Raw genomic sequence first — 19,053 nt, 5'->3', positions numbered from 1 at the left:
AGTGTTGCTGGAGTACCCGGGCATGCACTTGTAGACGGTCTGTGTGGCTGAGGGAAAAAAGGGTGAGCTTTACTTGCTGGTGAAACTGCCCTTCATCAGTCTCCCCACAGCCGACTTCATGGCTTGGTTCCTCAGACTTTATATGACAGGGTTAAAGGTGGGGGGCATCACTGTGCAGAACATACAAATGACCAGGTCAGACAAGGACAGGGTCCCTGAGGTCGGCTTCAGATAAGCAAAGAATGCAGTGGAGACAAACAGCACCACAACCAGCAGGTGGGAAAGGCAAGTGGGATAGACTTTGGCCTTCCCTTCTCTGGATGGGATCTTCCTGACAGCAGAGAAGATGTGGACATAGGAAATGAAACAGGACATAACCATTGTCACACTAATGAGAATGGGGACAAGTTTGTTCATCAGATTTCCTGAGCAGGAAACAGCCAATAACTGGGGGATGTAACAGAAGAACTGGTGGACCACGTTGGACCCACAGTAGGAAAAGAAGGTTCCAGCTGTGTACATCACAGCATCGAGACCCCCACCCAGCCAAGACACAGCTGTCAGCTGCATACACCTGTCCCTGCTCATGATGACGCCATAGTCATCATGACAATGATGGGGTGGCAGGGGGTGGCAGATAGCAGCATAGCAGTCAAGGCTCATCACTGTGAGCAGGGTCAGCTCTGTAGCTCCTGAAACCACCAGCATGAAGACCTGGAATACACAGCCCGGGAAGGAGATGGTGCTGCTGTGCCTCAGAGAGTTGGCAATGGACTTGGGGACCATGGCTGAGATGAGGCAGAGGTCCGTGAGGGACAGACACCTCAGGAAGAAGTACATGGGGGTGTGGAGGTGCCGGTCCAGGGTGGTGATGGGGATGATGAGCCCATTCCCCAGCAGGGCTCACAGGTAGAACAGGGAGAAGAGCAGCAGGTGCAAGAAGCTCATGGTCCCCTGTGTGGGGAACACCAGGAGGACAAAATCTGTCATGGCCGTGAGATTTGTCACCCCTGTAGCCATCATCTGTATAAAAAAAAAAAGAGGATTAAAACATTGTGAAATCTACCAGTATTGAACATGAAATTGGTTATCAGCATAGGATAGTGGATTCAATCTCTCTACGGGGTAATTACTTCTTCTAGGTCCTACGGAGTCTAATATTCTCATCCACGTGTCCTGCTGTCTTCATCCTTTCATTTCCATGTCATTTATCATTATGATATTGTTCAACTTGTCTCTGAAATTTGGTAAAGAGCTGAAAATTTCAACTCTCTGCACAAAACATTAACAAGTTAAAATCTTATATATGACAACCAACTCAACTGACAACAAACTCAACCCCTCCCTACCCCCACAGCTCCACTGCTTCTGCTTCCTGCCAGGCCCCAGTATCTCAGCCCAGCACACCTCCCAGAGGTTGTCCAGTGCAGTCCTAGAGGACCCTTGACCATGCACAGCACCTCCCCCACACTAGGGAGCCTGTCCCTGTTTCTCCAGCAAAACCCTGGGCTGGGGAGGCTCCCACGGCGACAGGTCAGTACAGGGAAATGGGGTGGAGTGTGCTGGTCACAGGAACCTGGGTCCCCCGGGTGCGGGTTTGTTCCTCACCCCAGGCCCGTGCGTTAGTTGGGATGTCTGGATATGGGGCAGCACTGCCCGCTCTCCTCCCCAGCAATCTCATCCTGTCCTCCCTCTGTGGGGTGATGGAGGGGAAGGCCCTGGTGAGGAAGTATATTTAGAAGAATATAATAATATAAAATAATTGTAATAGATTTGTGGAAATAATTCCAAATAGTTCTAATAAAGACAAGTTAATAAATCAGGATAACTGGTGATCCTGCATGTAAACAACATTTCACTGATTTAAAATAAATATAATTATGATATGTTGATAAATATTCTCTTCCTGGTTCTTTTAAAATCTGTCACTTCTCCATTTTAAAATACGAATAAGAATTCATCACCGATGGAGTTAAACAATTCAAGTTCACGTTGATAATACTCAGATTTCCACACTCATCTTCACTTCAGTGTCCAAGCCACAAACAGTCCACAGTGTTTCTATAAAAGTTATTTAATTTCCACTTGTCTTTCATGTCTCATAGTATTTAGGGACAAAAAGTGAACAACAATATGAAATTGAATAAGAAGTATCCTTTTTAATTTTGTTCTCATTATATCTTTATTTCAATTTAAGTACATGCATTTGTGATTTATTCCTTACTTAATACACTCCCACTTCATGTGGTGAATGTTAAAATTACAGCTATGAATTCTCTTATGCCATAAATCAATGTTTCTTGATATCTTAAATGTATAAAAATGCCATCATCTTTGGAACAATGTAAAGAAAAAAATATTTCCCCCATTGAAACATATTGTCAATTAATACAGCATTGTGAATTTCAACTTTTTGTCCACCTTTTATTTTAATAGTTTTCATTATTTATCAATATTTTAATTATAGTACTTTCTCAAAACTAAAATGAAGTTTCAAGTTTTTGAAATTTTTAAACTTTATAATCAGAATAAATTCTCCTCTGACAATGGCTGTGGAGCAGATACCTGCGGTATGAGTGGAAACTTCCAGGTGTATCGAGTCTCTCCCCTGAGGTTGTCCCCATAGCAGGACAGAAGGTGTCCTGGCCTCTCACTCCATGGTCGGGGCTCGTGGGGAGCCTCTGAGCACTCACAGGATGTTCCACCCTGTCCTGTGCCGCCTCATGAACAGAGCAGGGTTTCAGGGCTGGGCTATTTGAGCTCTGGAGCCGGTGTCCGTGTGTTGGACATTGTCCAAGATTCTGCCCATCAGGTGACTTTATTCCAGAGGGACACATGCCTTTTTGAGTTCACTGTCTTAATTGGCGTCGTCCTGCCCCACATTCAGTGATAATTGGTTCACCGAGATGTCAGAGGCTATTTTGCGTGTCGTCTGCACTCTGTAAAAAGCTTGTAATTAATCTTCATCTGAGGCCTCCTTCATCATCCACTGACCAGCCACAGGGACCCAGGGGTGGCCCGGTTGAAAGCCACAGATGAGCCACATCCACAGGGAGCTGGCAAATGACCGTCACCCCCTGTGCGCCCTTCCTGGGGGGATCTGCAGAGGTGCTTGTGAAGAGGTTGAGGCTGGAGGAAGGGAAATGAACAAAGTAGGACGGAACTAAGGGAGGATGGAGAGAGGGGAGGAGGACAAAGAGAAATTCACCAGAATGAACGACAGAGAGAAGCAAACTTGACCCTCTGAGGGGAAGGTTCGTGTCCTCACGCGTTGCTGCATGTGTGTTTGGTCACGTGTGCGTGGCTGCTCTGCCTCACGCCTGCCCGTCTGTGGGGTGTGATGGCTGCTGCTTGCGGGGGGTTCTCCGTGGTCTTCCCACGGGGAGGGGCTGTGGCGGGCCGCCACGGTCATGGGCAGCTATGTTCGGCGTGTGGCTCCTGGGTGGGCATCACGCCCGCTGTGTCCTCTGCCCCGCGGGAAGAGGCCTTTTGTGTGTGGCCTGGACTTGAGGGGCCTGGGCCACCCCTCAGCGAGCAGATCACGCCTCGTGCTGACCAGCGCGGCTGCGTCTGGCGCTAGCGAGGGAAGGTCCCCGCGTCCTGCCGCACCCGGAGCCCCCATCACCACCTCCACGCGACTGTCTCCGCGGGGCATGTGGCAGCGGGGGAGAGGCTGGGCGGAGACTCTGCCTGTGCGACATCCTTCGCCGTTTCCAGGCCGTTTACGTCAATCTCTCGGCGAAGTGGCGGGGACCTAGGCGTCATTGCGGCTCTTTCCTGTAGTCGGGCCAGACATGAAAACGGTTTCTCTGGTGAGGTGAGAAACGCCCGCGTTACCATCGTCCTGAAAGGCTAATTTACCTTCCAACACGGGCTCCAGGAGCCTGGTTTGGGCCCCGTTGTGCAGCCATCTCAGGCCGTGCAGGTCGCGGTCGGTTCTCACGCATGAAGATGCTTTTGTGGCCTTGGTCGAGTTTTCAGGCCTGTGAAGCTGACCCGGGGGCTGACCCGCTCTCCCGCAGGTTTCTCTGGCCTCTCTTGCCCTCTGGGTCTCAGACGACGCTGCCCTCATCCCCCACGTCCCTTGGCACACGGTCCCCATTAACGTGTGTGTCCATGTTCTGGCCCCGGTGTCCACATCACAGACACATGCGCAAGACCCAGAGTGGGGCCTGATTTCGGGGATGGTGTCTCTGAGGCACAAACACTCCCTGGGGTGTGGGGCCACTTGTCCATGTGCCCTCGGCGCCCTTCTCCTTGGAGTGTGTCCTCACAGCACTCTGGTGGGAGAGTCGTGGCAGACCACGTGCTCCTGTGGTCACAGCCGCACTGTCAACCGAGGCCGGTCCTGCCCCCACCAAGTGCCAGCCACAGGGCAGTGAATACAGAATGTCGGTCCACTCTCAGAGGGGACCACCCAGCTATGAAAGGATGAAATCGTGTCATTTTCGACAGCGTGGCTGGATCCTCAGGTGGTTTTGAGAAGTGAAATGAGCTGGAGATTGAGAGACAGATGCGGATGGTCTCACTCGTCTGTGGAACAGAAATACAGAGAAGCCCCATCACCAAATGCAGCAAAAGCAGATGTCAGGCTTAGTGAAAAAATGTCCTGTTTCTTGAGGGAACAGAGAGAAGCAAGGGGACGGGCATGGAAGAAAAGGAGGCACTAACAGTGTGTTGTGAGGACTCCTGGGGGAACTGTGCCTGCAGAGTGGGAAATTAACCCCCAAATTAAAGCAACAAACCCCGTGAATAATGCATTTATTGGTTGGTGGCAAGTTGTAAACTCGCATAACCTCAGACGTCACTGATGACATCAACTCTCCGGCTCAACAGAGATGTAAAAGTTTGGTCCAAAGGAAAATAGAAAATATTAAAGAGATCTGACCAGGGCCTCCCATGTTGGCGCAGGCGGTTGAGCACAGCTTGTGAAGCTGCCCGCAGACTCTGAGCGCCAGTTCGATCCTGGCTGGCCAGCGAGGGTCCCACATGGCGCGCAGACCTCTCCTGTCTGGCCCGCTGCTCCCCTTAGCAGTGTGTTCTGGTCAGTCTGCCTGTTCTGTTCCCTGCTCTGGCTCTGGTGAGTCCTCTCACCCCCCACACATCTGGTCTGTACCCCAGTTCTTGTGTAAAATAAATAAATAAATCTTTAAAAAAAGAAAAGAAAAAAACAGAAAAGTTGACATATAGTGTCATGCTGACCTTTGCATAGCACATCAGGCGCCCTGGAGGCTCTAAAGGCAGGACCTGGTCCCCCTCAACCCCATCTCCCCTGACCACGCGGGGACCGGATGGCCCCAGTGTCATGCCAGGACGAGCCCCATCCACAGGGAGTGGGAAAGTCACCGCCACCACTGGGCACCCCCTGGGCCTGGCAGGGGGTTTGGGGTGAGGGGGCGGGGAGAGGGAGGCAACCAAGAAATCCCCCAGGAGCGGGACGGGGAAGCACCTGGGTCTTCTGACACGGGTTTGTTCGCGTCTCTCAGAATTATGTTATTCGAAAAGGCCATTTACCTCAGCGCCTGGAAATGCAACAACATGTGAACGGGCGTGTCTGACGGAGGCGGGTGGTGACCTTACAATGGGGGTCAGGCCTGCGGCTGTGCCATCCGGCGTGTCCTCGTGGTGGGTGTGCCTCAGGCTCTGACACCACAGAGTGGGGGGCCCTCTCCCGGGTGTGGTCTCCCTGAGTCCTCACAGGCCCCCCAGGTCAGGGTCACACACAACAAACAAGCTTGTGGGCGGGCGCTGGGGACCCTCCCCTGCAGGCGCAGGAGGGAAGGCGGAGGACGGAGCCAGCGTGAGGGACCTGCCCTGATGAGCAGTCCCAGAAGCTGCAGCCCCAAGAAACTGAAGGTGATTCTGGAGTTTCTTCCAAATACACCCCACGGTCTCCATTCATCCACAATAAATAAAACTTCTTCCATTTTGCCTCATGTGTTGTTTGTGTGACAGAGGAACGATCTGCCAGCTGCTTTGAGGAGACAGGGGCCGGGCCGGGCCGAGGCCCACCCGGGTCAGTGCAGGCCATGCCGTGGGGCTGTGTGTCGGGAACTGGGGTATGGGCAAACAGCAAAAGGAAATGTTGGACTGAGTGCAAAAATTTGCTCATTACCAGACAGAAACAAGGAGGAGATAGGAGTGTGGACGGAGGGGCCGGACACTGCAGGGCATTTAGTAGATTCTGAGTGGACACTGGTGCATGTGGGGGAGTGAAGAGTGACACACGGTGAAAAAGTAAAAAGTATAAATGAGACTTCTCCTTTGATAAAACAAATAACAAAATTAATGCGATGTTGGGGTGAAACACTCATGGTAAACATCCCTACTCAACAGACACTCACTGGATTTATTAAAGTTAAAACAGAAAATACATCCACAGGAATCTGACCAGGGAATGACGTTATATCCCAAGGGATGGGCACTGTGCTCTCATGCTATCACTGGAACAAATATTACTGTAAGTGATTTTCTAACTCAGGTTTCATTCTGAAATTGGAATGGGCGAGTCATGTCTTGTGATTAACTACATTTTATTATAATAAATAGTTTCGTGGACAAAATGTGCTCATCAGTCAAGAGAGCTTGGAGACCCAGTGACCTGCTCCGGAGAGGAGGAAAGTTACCCCAGCTCATGTTATCAATGTTAGGATAAGAGTGATACCTTCTGACATGCAGTGCAGATGTGTAGAATTATAAAAAAAATTGCAAATATGCCATGCTTTACTTTTAATAATAAAATAATAATATTGTTCCCAAGTAGAATAAAAGTGAACTTTAGTTTAATCTACAAGAAGTTGGAGGTGAATACCTTGCACAGAATCAAGATAGAATCTGGAAAACTAAGGAAGCTAAGAATGAACACAGCAAATTAAAAGTGATAATTTTTTAAGTAGAAATGGAGGTCTTCAAAGATAATTCATCTAACTTTACTTTTGGAAACACCACATCAAGGGGTGCAGTCACATTGGCATCCAAACAGGCATCACAGAAATTAACATTACATCCATTCCAGGTTTCATTCATAGATTCCTACTAACCAAGGAAGTGTCCATCCTTCCACCTCTGGCAGTGTCAGGTGGGGTTACATTTGTCCTTTGATCAGGAACAGGAACTTCTCCTAGAGGAAGATGCCCCGTGAGGAATCATGAGGGACGGGGGGCCTCACTCTCTGTCTCCCCTGCCATCAATGAGGACAAGGCCCTTGGTGGAGACACATGCAAGTTGTGGGAACCGAGCCCCAGGACTGGGGTCCCGTGGCCATGTGGTCCTGAGGGCAGACCCCTTTACCACTGCTTCACATTATGTAAATGTTGGTGAATGTGAGTTCTAGAGCATTCTTTCTGCAACAAATACAATTTTTGTTTTTGTTTCTTTTTTTTTAAAGATTTATTTATTTATTTATTTATATTTATTTATGCAAGCACTGGGTACAGTCAGAAGCGCGGGAAGGTGAACGAATTCACCAGAGCCAGACTGGGGAACAGAGCAGGCAGAAGGACCGAAGTACACTGCTAAGGGGAGCAGCGGGCTGCAGGAGAGGACTGCGTGCCATGTGGGACACTACTCTGGGGGCCTGGGAGCAGCTGGGGATTGAACCAGCGCTGCAAAGGCTGCGGGCAGCTTTGCAACCCAGCGCTCAACAGCTGCACCACCGGGGAGGCCCTAAATACAAGTTTTTAACCATGAGCTGGATTCAGTTTATGAACATCACACGGTGGGGGGGTTGGGGGAAGGATGCAGCTATTTAGGAAAAAGGAGTCTAGTGAGGATTATGAGAATATATGAATTTGTGACAAGGGAATAATCCTAATGCAAGATATTGATGCTTATAAATGATGACATTTATGAGTTAGGGGGGAAAAGCTGAATTAATGAATGGCTATAAATTTTGATTGTGGTATCTCACATCTTGGGGTACTGGCCAATCATCAGTCTCACCACAGCCGCCTTCATGGCTTGGTTCCTCAGACTGTAGATGATGGGATTAAAGGTGGGGGGCACCACCGTGTAGAACATAGAAATGAACAGGTCAGACATGGACGGGGTCCCTGAGATCAGCTTCAGATAAGCAAACAATGCAGTGGAGACAAACAGCACCACAACCAGCAGGTGCGTAAGGCTGGTGGAGTAGACTTTGGCATTTCCGTCTGTGGATGGGATCTTCTGGAGAGCAGAGAGAATGTGGACATAGAAAATTACGATGAAAATAAAACATCAGATAACCCAGACCACACTAATGAGAATGGGGACAAGTTTGTTCATTAAATTTCCTGAGCAAGAAATCACCAGTAACTGGGGCACGTCACAGAAGAACTGGTGGACCACGTTGGACCCACAGTAGGACAAGGAGAAGGTACCAGCTGTGTTTATCACAGCATAGAGACCCCCACACAGCCAGGACACAGCTGTGAGCTGAACACACCTGTCCCTGCTCATGATGACCTCATAGTGCAGGGGGTGGCAGATGGTAACATAGCAGTCAAGACTCATCACTGTGAGGAGGCTCATCTCTGTATCTGTTGACATAACCACCATGAAGACCTGGAGGACACAGCCAGGGAAGGATATGGAGCTGCTTGCCTCAGAGAGTTGGCAATGGACTTGGGGACCGTGGATGAGATGAGGCAGAGGTCCGAGAAGGACAGACTCCTCAGGAAGAAGTACATGGGGGTGTGGAGGTGCCGATCCAGGGTGGTGATGAAGATGATGAGCCCGTTCCCCAGCATGGCGCACAGGTAGATCAGGGAGATAAGTAGCGAGTGCAAGAAGCCCATGGTCCCCTGGGTGGGGAACCCCAGGAGGACGAATTATTTAACGGCCATGAGATTGGTCACCCCTGGAGACATCATCTGTATAAAAAAAATAAAGAGGAAGAAAACATTGTCATATCTTCCTTTATTGAACACAAAATGGGTTATCAGCAATCTATGCTTTATCGTTATCTGAGCAAATTTATATTTTTACTCATGTGAATGCGCTATTGATGTATTGTCCCAACATGTGTCCATTTATTTGTGAAGAAATGAAATTTTAAATGACCTTGATAAAACCTGAATATCAGGTCTCTCAGTGAACTGAATTGACAGACCACCAGTGCCCAGTCATTCCCTGGCATGCGGCTCCCTCTCCTGCCCAGGCCCCAGCTTTTGTGCCCAGCACACCTCCCAGAGGTTGTCCAGGGCACAGCCCCAGAGGACATATGACCATGCCCATCCCCTCCCCACCTTGGAGAGCCTGTCCCTGCTCCTCCAGCTCAACCCTGGTCTGGGGAGGCCCCACAGTGACGGGTGTGCAGGGAGGTGGGGTGTGTGGGTCCCTGTTTTCCTGTTCCCCAGGACCTGACACTGTCCTGAAACTGAATGATCTGGGCTTGGTGTCCCCGTGCAGCATTTCCTGATGCCTCCTTTGTCAGATTCCTGCCCCTGTGGCCTCACTGCTGACGACTGGTCCGTCCCCTCATCTCCTCACCTCCCTGCCCCTGACTCCCCGCATCTGAGGACACAGTGACCATGTTTTCTGCAGAGTCTCCTCCTGGGTCACACCCACACGTCCCTCCTGCATGATGGGCTCGTCCACCACGGGTCCCTCCCGTCCCCTCTGTCCCCCTCAGACTCATGCATGTCTGTGCAGGAAGTAGGCCGCTCCGGGGCTGAGCTGGAAGGTCTGTGCGTGTGGCTGTCCCTGACGGTCCCAGGGCCCCGGGTTCCCCAGGTGCGGGTTTGATCCTCCCCCTGGGCCCGTACGTGAGTGAGGACATCTGGACATGGGGCAGATCTGCCCTCTCTCCTCCTCTCCAATCTCACCCTTTCCACACTCTGTGGGGTGACGGAGGGGCAGTCCCTGGTGAGGCAGGATTTTTAGGAGAATATAATAATAAAAAAAAATAATTGCAACACATTGTTGGGAATAATTCCCGAAATTTAATAAAAACAAGAAAATAAATCAGGGTATGTGGTGGTGAAAAATACTGACATCTGTTGAGTGACTCAAGTTCATCTCTAAAATTGATAAAATAACTTGACATATCCCCCACAGGCCCTGTTTAAATGCTGTGACTTATTTTGCAATTACACTGACAATCTCTGAGTGTGGAGTTGGGGAAAAATCCCAAGTTCACTTCCACAAATAGACAGATGTCGGCGCAACCATCATGTTAGTGCCAGAGCCATGAAGACGTCAACAGTGTTGATGACATGTTACTGAATTTCTACCTGACTCATATCTGTCATCACATTTAGGAGAAAAGGCATAACATTCTGAATTGAACAATAAGTGTAATTTTTAATTCACTCTGGAATGTCTTCCTCACTATCCAATTCTATTAATTGCTGTGATTTTATTCAGCAGCCAGAACCCACTGAGTGTGCTGATGCTCATCCCAGGTGTGCGGCAGAAATCATCACGTCTCCCATAAGTCACAATCTCCTAATATGATCAATGTATTACAACTCAATGTGTTTGAGCATCATAAATTACAAGAGAATATGTTTTCTTTCACCGAGTCTCACCCAGGCTGACAGAGCAGTGGGACGCGACGACTTGGGCCCCGTCAGTATTAGTTGTAGTGATTAACGATGTGAATAGTTTAACTATGGTGTGTTCTCCAGTATAAAATGAGGCTTGAATGTTAAAACTCTTAAATGTGAGTGGATTCTCCCCTGCAAATACCTGTAGCCTGGGGGGAAATTCCTGGGCTGCCATGTCGAGTCTCTCTCCTAAGGTTGTCCCCATAGCAGGACAGAGGGCGTCCCAGCCTCTCACTCCATGGTCGGGGCTCGTGGGGAGCCTCTGAGCACTCACAGGATGTTCCATCCCATCCTAAGCCACCTCGTGGACAGAGCAGGGCCTCAGTGCTGGGCTATTTGATCTCTGGAGCTGGTGTCCGTGTGTTGGACACTGTCCAGATTCCAGCCCTCAGGGACCTTCCTCCAGAAGGTTGACTGTCTTATTTGGCATCGTCCTATAGCACATTCATTGACCATTTGTGTGCTGAGTGTGACAGGTGCAGTTTTGTTGCTTTGACTCCTGTAAGGACTGGATTGTGGTTCCTCATCCTCAGGCTCCATCAGCCTCCACTGACCAGAAGGGGGAATCTGGTATGGCCCCATTGTCAGAGCCCCAGGTGAGCCAAGTCACAGGGAGCAGGAAAGTCGCCGCCACCCCCTGTGTGCCCTCCTGGGCCTGGCAGGTGGGGACGGGAACTTGGAGGCCGGAGGGCGGGGCGGGGGAGGGAAACCGAGCAATCCCCTAGGAGCGAGAGGGGGAAGCACCTGGGTCTTCTGACATGGAAATTTGTTCATATCTCTCAGAATTATTTTATTTAAAAATGCCATTTACTCTCAGCGCCTGTGACTCACCACATTTGAACAGATGTCATGTGTGAGGGAAGCTTGCGTTTATCTTCCACTGTGGGTCAGTCCTGAGGGGGCACTGTCGGAGTGTCCTTGGGATGGTCTGTGACTGGGCTCTGACACAGCAGAGTAGGGGGCCCTCTCCGGGTGTGGGACTCCTCAGAACCTCACGGCCCCAACAGGTCAGGGTCTTAGACAACAGGGGATGCTGGTGTAGGACTCAGGGGATGGACAGTCCTGGGCCCACGCACTGTCCCATTTATGTCCGCAACACCCACCAGGCCAAGTCCAGAGCTTCCCAGCAAGAGGGCACTACCCTGGGGGAAGTGAAGCTGGAGGCATGGGGTGGGCGGTGTTGGGGGCCCCATCCTGGCTGTGGGTGTGTGTGGTCACTGCTCCTGAGGCCCTACCACAACCCGAGTTCCTGGACCCTCTGGCAGCCTGTCCACCCCCTTCCGGACCTGCCACGCTGAGGCCACGCACTGCCAGTAGTTCCGGAGGGGTGTGCACCCCCACATGGGGTTCCTGGAGTCAGCCTAGGGCAGCTACACCAGTACAGGATACAACATCCACCCCAGTCCTTTGTCCACTGCGGCCGGTGGGCAGCGCCACTGTGTCTATGACAGAGGCTGGACACGCCCACCCGTATCCTAGACCTGCCTGGGCCTTTCTCCCCTTTCCCTGAAACCCCAACATGCGACGCCACAATCCCCGGGACCAGCTCCCCAGTGGAAAGGATGGGCTGCTTAGCGAGGCCCAAGGCCATCAGAGAAGCCAGAACTCTGGCGGTCATCACTCCTCCAGGTCTGATGATGTCTCCCTGGGATTTGGCAAAGGACAGTTAGTGCTTGACCAGGACAGGACACCCAGGGCAACTGCCCCCTGGCTTGGCTGGACCCTGCTGCCCATGGGAGAGTCAGCTCCTCCCTGCAGGACCCTGAGTTTGTGGGTAACAAGTCAGTGTCCTCGGCCCAGCAGAGAGTTCCCAACAGACCAGGGAACTGAGGGATTCCATGCAACGGCCCTGAGACCTGGCAGATGGGGATCCCATGATGGTCACTAGCAGGGCCGGCCTACCTATGGCCCAAAGGTCTGGTGGGAATTCTGAGGATACAGGGCACTCCCTCTGACACGTCTTTGGTCTCCAGGCTGCAAAAACCTGGGGCCCCAATGCAGAAACTCCAAGTTCAGAGACTAAAACTGCCTCGACTTCCTCCTCCACAGACACATACCTCGGCCCCCAACTCCTGCAGAAGGATAATATTTAAATCCACTTTTTCTACTTAACCACCATCCCAGGTGAGGCCTCCTCCATCATCCCTGGTTCCTCTCACAGTTCTGTCCACCGTGTTATGAGATAATTTAAAATAAGAGTGTCGTGATGGAGCCACAACCTCGACTTTCCTGTTACTCCTTGGCGAGTCTCCCCTTCATCAGCCTGCTCACAGCCGCCTTCATGGCTTGGTTCCTCAGACTGTAGATGACGGGATTAAAGGTGGGGGACACCACCGTGTAGAAAATAGAAATGACCAGGTCAGACATGGACGGGGTCCCTGAGGTTGGCTTCAGATAAGCAAAGAATCCAGTGGAGAGAAACAGCACCACAACCAGCAGGTGGGGAAGGCAGGTGGAGTAGACTTTGGCCCTCCCTTCTGTGGATGGGATCTTCCTGACAGCAGAGAAGATGTGCACATAGGAAATGATGATGAAACTAAAACAGCAGATACCCCAGACCACACTAATGAGAATGGGGATAAGTTTGGTCATTAAATTTCCTGAGCAGGAAATAGCCATTAGTTGGGGGATGTCACAGAAGAACTGATGGGCCATGCTGGAACCACAGTAGGACAAGGAGAATGTTCCAGCTGTGTGCATCAAAGCATGGATAACCCCAGCTGTGAGCTGAACACACCTGTCCCTGCTCATGATGACCTCATAGTGCAGGGGGTTGCAGATGGCAACATAGCGGTCAAGGCTCATCACTGTGAGGAGGCTCATCACTGTAGCTGCTGAAATAACCATCATGAAGACCTGGAGGACACAGCCCGGGAAGGAGATGGAGCTGCTGTACCTCAGAGAGTTGGCAATGGACTTGGGGACCGTGGCTGAGATGACGCAGAGGTCCACGAAGGACAGACACCTCAGGAAGAAGTACATGGGGGTGTGGAGGTGCCAGTCAAGGGTGGTGATGAGGACGATGAGCCCGTTCCCCAGCAGGGCACACAGGTAGACCAGGGAGAAAATCAGCGGGTGCAAGAAGCCCATGGTCCCCTGGGTGGGGAAACCCAGGAGCACAAATTCTGTCACGGTCATGAGATTGGTCACACCTGGAAACATCATCTGTATAAAAAATAAAGAGGAAAAAAACATTTTGTATCCTCCAATATTGAACACAAAATGGGTTATCAGCATAAAACAGTTGTGCAATCTATGCTTTATCATTGTCCGAGCAAATTTATATTTTTACTCATGTGAATGTGCTATCGATGTATTATCCCAACATGTGTCCATTTATTTGTGAAGAAATGAAATTTTAAATGACCTTGATAAATCCTGAATATCAGGTCTCTCAGTGAGCTGAATTGACAGACACCAAGTGCCCAGTCATTCCCAGGCCCTCGGGTCCCCCTCCTGCCCAGGCCCCAGCGTCTCCACCCAGCACACCTCCCAGATGTTGTCCAGGGCACAGCTCCAGAGGACACGTGACCATGCCCATCCCCTCCCCACCCTGGAGAGCCTGCCCCTGCTCCTCCAGCACAGCTCTGGTCTGGGGAGTCTCCACAGGGACAGGTGTGCAGGGAGGTTGGGTGTGCGGGTCCCCGTTTTCCTGCCCCCTGGACCCGACACTGTCTTGGAACTGAATGATCTGGGCTTGGCGACCCCGTGCGGCATACCCTGATGCCTCCTCTCTCAGTTTCCTGCCCCTGTGGCCTCACTGCTGCCTCTGGTTCCGGCCGCTCATCTCTTCACCTCCCTGCCCCTGACTCCCCACATCTGAGGACCCAGAGACCACGTTTCCCACAGAGTCTCCTCCTGGGTCACACCACACACCACTCTTGCAGGATGGGCTCGTCCACCCTGGGTCCCTCCCGGCCCCTCTGTCCCCCTCAGACTCATGCACATCTGTGCAGGGAGGAGGTGGCTCCGGGGCTGAGCTTGACGGTCTGTGGGTGTGACTGTCCCTGCCGATCCCAGGGCCCCGGGTCCCCCGGGTGCGGGTTTGTTCCTCTCCACAGGCCCATGCATGAGAGGGGGTGTCTGGACTTGGGGCAACCCTGCCCTCTCTCCTACCCTCCCCAATCTCACCCTCTCGCACCTCTGTGGGGTGCCGGAGGGGCAGCCCTGGGGAAGCAGGAATTTTAGGAGAATATAGTAATATAAAATTATTGCCACACCTTGGTGGGAATAATTCGAGAAATTTCATGAAAACACAAAAATAAATCAGAGTACTTGGTGGTGAAAAATGTTGACATCTGTCAAGTGACCTTAAATACATCTTTAAATCGGATAAAATAACTTGACATATCTCCCAGACCCGGTGTAAATATTGTGACTCATTTTACAATTACACTGACATCCCTGAGTGTGGAGTTGGGGAAAAATTCCAAGTTCACGTCCATAATTAAACAGATGTCGGCACCACCATCATGTTAGTGCCAGAGCCATGAAGGGGTCAACAGTGTCGCTGACAAGTTACTGAATTTCTACCTGAGTCATATCTATCATCATGTTTAGGAGAAAAGGCATACCATTCTGAATTGAACAATAAGTGTAATTTTTAGTTCCCTCTGGAATGTCTTCATCACCATCCAATTCTATTAAATGCTGTGATTTTATTCAGTGCCCAGAACACACAGAGGGTGCTGATGCTCATCCCAGGTGTGCGGCAAAAATCGTCATGTCTCCCATGCATCAAAACCTATTAAAAGTCAGTGTCTTTGACCATCGTAAATTACAAGAGAAAATGTTTTCTCTCCCTGAGCCTCACCCAGGCTGACAGGGCAGTGGGGCTTGACGATTTGGGGCCCATCAGCATTATTTGTCATGATTTATAAAGTGAATAGTTTAACTACAGTGCGTTCTCCAGTCTAACATGAAGCTTGACATCTAAAATTTTCCAAGTGTGAGTGGATTCTCCCCTGCAAATGGCTGGGACAGATACCTGCAGTCTGGGGGGAATGGTCCTGCTGCCGTGTTGATTCTCTCTCCTGAAGTTGTCCCCATGGCAGGACAGAGGGCGTCCTGGCCTCTCACTCCATGGTCGGGGCTCATGGGGATGTTCCACCCCTTTCTGTGCTGCCTCATGGACAGAGCAGGGCCTCAGGTCTGGGATATTTGAGCTCTGGAGCTGGCGTCCACATGTTGGACATGGTCCACATTCCAGTCCTCAGGGACCTTCCTCCAGAGCTGAGACACATACTTTTTTTTTTTTAAACTGTGTTAATTGGTGTCGTCCTTTAGCACATTCAGTGATAATTAGTGCACCGAATGTGTCAGAGGGGATTTCCTTAGTTTTCACACTGTGAGGACAGGATCTGTCCCCCAGGCCCATCACCTCTCCTGACCACTGTGGGGACCCAGGTGGCCCCATCATCAGAGCCAGGATGAACCCAGTCACAGGGAGCAGGAAAGTCGCTGCTACCCATGTGTGCCCTCCAGGCCTGGCCGGTGGGGGGAGACACTGCTGGGGTCAGTGGGGCAGCGTGGGGACAGGGTGAGCCAGACAACGAGCAGACTCCCCAGTCTGGGAAAGAGAGTGGCAGAAGCCGGACTCCAAAGCCAAGTTGTTGGTGCTGCAGCTTCTCTCCCTGTCCTGACGCTCCCGCCAGCCCCTCTAGTGCCTGAGAGTCTGACTTGCTGGTGACCTCGCGTGATCATCGCCTTCACGTGGACAGTCCTGCCAAGGTGCGTGTTGGGTGGACACGGCTGGGTTGGGGTCCCCTGGGGGGCGGGGTTCTGGGTCTGCCTGTGCCACCCAGGCCACCGCTTTGGCCGCCCGAGCCCCCACAGCAGCTGGGGGATCGTAGTCAGCCACTGGGAGGGGAGGACAGCACTCAGGGTACGCTGAGGAACCTGCATGCAAGGAGCCTCCTCCACGCTAGCAGCTGGCAGGAGGTCACTCTCCGGCATCAGAGCCAACCTGACAGTGGTCAACGTAGAGCTGTCCGCGCCGGGAGAGCTGTATGGCCCCTGAGGCCGGGAGAGGGACACAAAGTGACCGAAGTCCGTTTCTTCCCGACGGGAAGTGACCCCTTCATGTGAGGTTCCAGCTGGGCCCGCAGGATGGGAGGACACACAGGATAGTCCCAGAACTCCCCAAAGGGCAATTCGAGACGGAGGCGGCCCTGAGGGCAGGAGGTGGGTGTCAGGGAATATCTGCTTGAAAACCAGGACTGGCTGAGTCCGGGGTGAGGGATCACATGCTGCTCAGCTGGGATGGACCATGGTCGCAGACGGGAGGGTGCCTGGCACTTCACCCAACTCTGGGGATCCCCTTGGGTGCTGTTTAGGGGGACAGACCCCGCAACCCGACTGCCCGCTCATGTGCCCACATGTCCCCCCGCCTAGGCCTTACAGACGACACATGCCTACCCCTGGGGGATGCTGCCACTGGGGATTATGACTACCGATGCTCTGGATGCCCTAGACCACCCGGGAGATGATACACACTTCCTCTTGCTCTGCCTGCATGGTAAGGGCAGGCGGGGTCAGCACTGGGTGGGGTGTCTTTTAGACCTCAGGGAGAAGGTCATGGGTAGCTGGAGGGGCTGTGGTGCTGCTCACGTGGGTTGTGGGGGATCCTGCGTCCTCACTTAAACTCTTCTGGTTGAAACTCCTCAGCCCATGAAGAGAATGGTCAGTCCTTCCTGCTCACCCCGGCTGAGCAAAGCTTCTCAGCCCAGAAGCACATCCCCACATTTAATCTCTCTGACACAGATTCGAGTCTGTCCACTGTGAGGACCCCGGTGTCCAGCACACATTGAGGGAAGGGGACACTACGGAAAGTGTGGACTGAGTGTGAGGAGCTGTAGCGTTGTCACCAGCAGCTCTCAGAGGTCCCAGGAAGCAGCAGGACAGCGTCCGCCCAGCTTATTAGACATTAATGCTGAATAATGACACAATCACGCCCTGGACTCCGCTGGCCCCACAGGATGAGCCCATCCCGGAAAAGGAACAAACACATCCGTGTGGGGGTCAGGTCACGCCAGCAAGCTCGGAGTAGGGTCTGGAGCCTGAATCCACCTGCCTGCGACTCTGCAGGCACCAGCGTGTCCTCCTTAGAGAGTGTCCCCCTAGGCCTTGGCTTTGGGTCTCGACTGGGGTGCTGCTCCCTCTTGTGGTGGGGACACATGTGTGTGGATTGACACTTGTCCTTGTCAGGAGTATGGGGTGCACGTGTTTTCTCCCCGTGCAGGGCTTGTGATCACAGCGGTTTCTGAGGCCCAGGAGCTCTCTAGTGTGTTGGGGCCACCTGTTTGTTACCCTTGGGGTTACCTTTCCTTGAATTGTGGAGGCAGGAGGGTGTTCACTAGGGTGTTCTGTGGAGTGTGAGGGGGCACCACACACACAGAGGGTCAGCAATGGAGCCCCAAAACAAGACAGCCAAGACATGACTATTGGCAATTATTACCATGATTCCACGTCACCCCTCTCGTGGGGTCAAATCCTCTTCTCAGCAGAGTCTAGAGGCTTTGCTCAAAGCCAAGACAGAAAGTGTGTAAAGGCTGTGGCCTGAGGGTGATGGAGGCCCAGGGGGAAGACACCTGCCTTCAGGGTCTTTCAAGGAAAGATGAGCAACTTGGGAGACTTCCCCCACACAATTTTATTCTGAAATGTCAATGGATGTGGTCTGGCCATTAACATGTAAGTTATAAGAGAAATATTGTCTGGACTGAGTCTGTTATGATCCATCAGGCGTGTTTGGAGACACCATGTCCTGCTGCAGGGAGGACGTGTGAGAGAGGAGCCTCCACCCAGCCTATGTTCTCAGGATGGGTGAGCAGCCGTGAGACCCCGGCATTTATAGCACAGAACCTGCTGGAAAATAAAAGTACCAGAAAGTCGGAAGGAGACCTGGTACAGGATATCAACAAACAACCTTTTGAACCCCTCAAATGTGGACTCCTAAAAATAAACAAAAGAGCAACACATATCTTAAAAATTATAAAACTTAGTAGAAGAAACATAGTTCTTCAAAAATAGTTCACATTTTTTTTAAACATGCTTTTCATGGACTGTAACCCAATCAGAATGCCATATAAATGACTATGTAAAAGAGGTTTCAATCATAGACTCTGATTCTTTTTTATTTTTGATTTTTTTTAATATATTTTTACATCATTTTTCATTTTTTGCACAATGTATGCTTTTTCATCTCAGGTGTAATCCCTGTGAGATCCAGCACCCACTCAACCGTGAGCATCACTGCCATGCCCTGTGCCCTTCCCACCCATTTTGATCCTTCTCCCTTGTCCTCATTGTAGTGAGTCTGGTGTATAGTCGCCTATTGGTGTTGATTTTTACTTTATTATAATTACTTTTTTTTCCTTTTGTCTTATTTGGATCCTCTACATTCCTGCTATGAGTGAGACCATCTGATATTTTTTTCTTTTTCTTTCTGGCTTATTTCACTGAGCATGATCCCTTCCAGCTACATCTGTGTTGCTGTGAATACCACAAATTTATCTTTTTGATTGCT

This window comes from Talpa europaea (genome assembly GCF_964194135.1).
Source record: "Talpa europaea genome assembly, chromosome: 8".
NCBI classification, from domain to species: domain Eukaryota; kingdom Metazoa; phylum Chordata; class Mammalia; order Eulipotyphla; family Talpidae; genus Talpa; species Talpa europaea.
The sequence above is the reverse complement of the archived record's forward strand: the minus strand, read 5'-3'. Positions refer to the sequence as shown.